Raw genomic sequence first — 3,954 nt, forward strand, 5'->3', positions numbered from 1 at the left:
TCGTTTGTTCGGGACGATACAGCCGTTATGCACAGCCATAACTGATGACCTAGCAACGCCCTTATGTACAATTGCAGGCGTTACGAATTGGTGGTTCTCCGCTTCAGCGGCTGTTGTGCGTTTTGATATTTTCCCGCTTGTACTAGGCCTGTGTATCTGCGCGCATGTATCACTGACTGTTGGTATCGGCGCATAGCGTCTTGCTACAGCGTCATCTGTAATACATATATTATAAAATAAATATAAACGACTCTGCATGTAAATCAGTATTTAAATCACAGCATAACAATATACCATATAACAGTGTTTGATTACACACCTGCTGCTGCGAATTGATGGCTTTCCGTTTCAGCGGCGGTTGTGCGTTTTGATATTTTCCCGCTTGTACTAAGACGGTGTATTTGCGCTACTGTATCACTGCATGTTGGTATTGTCGGCGCATAGCGCATTGCTACAGCATCATCTGTAATACATATATTATAAAATAAATATAAACGCATCTGCCTGTAAATCAGTATTTAAATAACCGCATAACAATATACCATATAACAGTGTTTGATTACACACCTGCTTTATATTCGAATGTTTTAGCACGACCCCCTGTCGCGTGTGGGAAAAACGGTTGCTCATCAACAACATTGCTGTTCTGTATAGAGGTGTTGTGACAATAATCAGGTTTGTTCAATATATCCCGTAGAATACCATCAGCCGTCGCATCATCCATTTTTGTGGCATCTTTAGCCGGTGAAAAAATGAAAAGAAAAAAAAAAAAAAAAAAAATATTACATACGGTATAAAATTAGAATAACATGAAAAAGCGATTCATTACTGAGAATATAAAGTGTGTACAGTTGACAACAAATCAGCACAACTGTACAAGGTTTATTTTTAATTCTTTAGCAGTGGAAAAATAAATAAATAAATAAAAAATAAAATAAAAAATTAAAAAATAAAATAAAATAAAAAATAAATAAAGATATCATGTTACTCACAATCTGGCGCCAATTCCAAAATATTATTAAAATCCGGTATAGCGCTGAAGTCTAAGCCAAAGGGACTATCAACAGACAAATCGAAATTCTCTGTATTTGTGATTACTGTCAAATCGGGGGAAATAAAAATGAGAAAATAATAATTATTTAATAATTACTATTTAATAATTACTTATCAATGTATCCAGACTGTTGTACGTTCATACTATTTAAACTTTTAAAAATGAACAAATTGTAGACCTTGACTATAATTTCATACTATTTAAACTTGAAATATAAATAAAAACGCGTCAATGTCCTTTATAGACATAGCTTACTTTGAGAGGTTTGATAACTTGGCAAAGCATCATCATCATCAGAAGAAGAAGATCTGTTTCTAACCATGAAAGTGTTTTTGTTGTTGATGTTCTGCATTGTCTGTCTCTGAACCAATAATGAAAATGAGAGACGGTTAATATCTATCAAACGAATTAGTTGAAATATTGTGTTGGCGCATTCCCAAAATGAACCACTAGATGTCGCTATTACCACATATTTAAATAACATTCAGACAGCCACATTATTAAAACTATATGTTCTATGTTTTCATACTGCGCTTTGCAACTGTCCAATAGGTTTGAAATATTAACATGTCGCTATTACCACATATTTAAACAGCCTTCAGAGTCATATTTGTAAAATAAAATAAATAAATAAATAAATAAAATAAAAAATGCAATATGTATAAATATAATAATAATAATAATAATAATAATTATGATAATAATAATAATAATAATAATAATAATTTTTTGCTGTTGATGTTCTGCATTGTCTGTCTCTGAACCAATAATGAAAATGAGAGACGGTTAATATCTATCAAACGAATTAGTTGAAATAATGTGTTGGCGCATTCCCAAAATGAACCACTAGATGTCGCTATTACCACATATTTAAATAACATTCAGACAGCCACATTATTAAAACTATATGTTCTATGTGTTACAATGCATCGCTAAACAACAGCATCAATGTGGGTATACCCACATTGATGTTGCTGTTTAGCGATGCATTTCACATATGAGTGCATACTGCGCTTTGCACAATAGGTTTGAAATATTAACATATTATACATGTATGCCTAAAAACAAAGGATGCAATGGCAGGACAGAATCGTGTAACAGTGTGTATATCGTGGCATAGAAACAACATATTTAAACAGCCTTCAGAGCCATATTTGTAAAATAAATAAAAAATAAAAAATAAAAAAATGCAATATGTATAAATATAATAATAATAATAATAATTATGATAATAATAATAATAATAATAATAATAATAACAACAACACTTACCATTATAACTTCAAGTGTGTATAGCGGTGCAGCTTCAGTTGAAATTTCTTCTCAGTGCACTTCAGTGATGTGGTCTGTTCTTATAACACTGGCTGTGAGCCATATGGCCCCCACCAACCTGTGGTACGCCGTCCCACATTTCCAAGATGCTTGGGGCGGGACTTTTAAATATATAAATTCTAGTCTATAATTTAGTAATTGTGATAATTATTTTCAGTTACAATAAAGATATAATCTTTTAGCTGTTTCTTAAATGTCATACACAGCGCATCAAACGCATACCAAATACATTTATATTATATATACAGAAGAAAAAAATAAATAAATAAATAAAAAATAAAAATCCTGAGTGGTCTAAACTACTTGTATAGATTGAATGGAAGTCATTCCAAATGGGTATATCTTATACTGTAGAATATGAGGCTCATAAAAAGCGCATAAATTATTTAATAATAAAATGAATTCATAAAAAGCATTATACATAAGTTCTTATGAACTAATGTACATGAATACAAAATTATTTTATGATTCCATAAATATACACTGGCTTACTGATTTGTAGCTAAAATTACAAAAAATATTGTCTTTGTACATGAATACAAAATTATTTTATGATTCCATAAATATACACGGGCTTACTGATTTGATTAGGACCCATCACCATGATATCTCATTATGGTATGTAATTAATCCAAAAGATGGAAAAATCCGATTTGAGTCAACACATAAACCTGTAGGTGGTGCTAATGTTCCTCTACAGAGATAACAATCGAAAATGGTCATGGTCAAATTATAAGCAATGGTCATGGTCAAATTTGCACATCGTGCTTCTGAGGGGTTTCTGTGACATTTAAAATGACCTTTTAAATTAGTGCCATGTGTGATGAACCCATGCTTCTAAGAATGGTCATGGTTAAATTGTACATCGTGGCTTCTGAGGGGTTTCTGTGACATTTAAAATGACCTTTGTGACATTTTAAAATGACCTTTTAAATTAGAGCCATGTGTGATGATCCCGTGCTTCTAAGAAAATGGCCACGGTCATTAGTGATTATCCTTTTTAAAACTGTAACATGTGTGACTCATGAAGTTTCAGCTGCTGGAATGTAAGAACATTTTGTGTTACAAAAAAAAAAAAAAAAAAAAGATGTATTTTAAAGTGTGTGTCATATGTGACATTCTGCGACTGGTGTTGCGCGACACTCTGCGACTGGTGTTACGCGAAAATTTTTAATACGGTTTAATATCGAACACTATAAATTTTATATTAATTTTATATAAAATTTTATATTAAGCGATATAAAACACTATCATTTAATATTAAAAGGGGGCGGGTCCTAGGAGAAGTGGGTGTGGTACCTGTCAAGTTTGACAGAAAGGTTGACTTTATCTACTCCTCTTCCTTTATTTTGATAAGTTTTGAGACTTCGTAACCACTCGCCTCAAACTTCTCGCATAGTTGGTCTGCTTGTTCTAAAAACACTTTTCTTTGGGAACAATTCCTCCTTATCCTCCTTATTTGACCCCCAGGTATCGACCCCAACCAATTGTGATGATGACAACTATCTATCCCTATATAACATAGGGAATCAGTTGGTTTAGTGAAATTTTTTGTTTGGAGGGTTCCA

The 3,954-nt window shown here is 32.3% G+C and overlaps 1 long non-coding RNA gene across 1 annotated transcript; it reads right to left on the reverse strand.

Moving 5' to 3' along the window:
• Positions 1–570: 570 nt before the first annotated feature.
• On the reverse strand, positions 571–1,480 carry LOC135001671 (uncharacterized). The gene is made up of 3 exons (XR_010203048.1): positions 1,310–1,480; positions 993–1,097; positions 571–735 (listed from the first exon to the last, which is right to left on the reverse strand). It is a non-coding gene; the product is annotated as an uncharacterized LOC135001671 (long non-coding RNA).
• Between the last annotated feature and the right edge of the window lie 2,474 nt (positions 1,481–3,954).

This window comes from Pseudophryne corroboree, unplaced genomic scaffold (assembly GCF_028390025.1).
Source record: "Pseudophryne corroboree isolate aPseCor3 unplaced genomic scaffold, aPseCor3.hap2 scaffold_1664, whole genome shotgun sequence".
NCBI lineage: Eukaryota > Metazoa > Chordata > Amphibia > Anura > Myobatrachidae > Pseudophryne > Pseudophryne corroboree.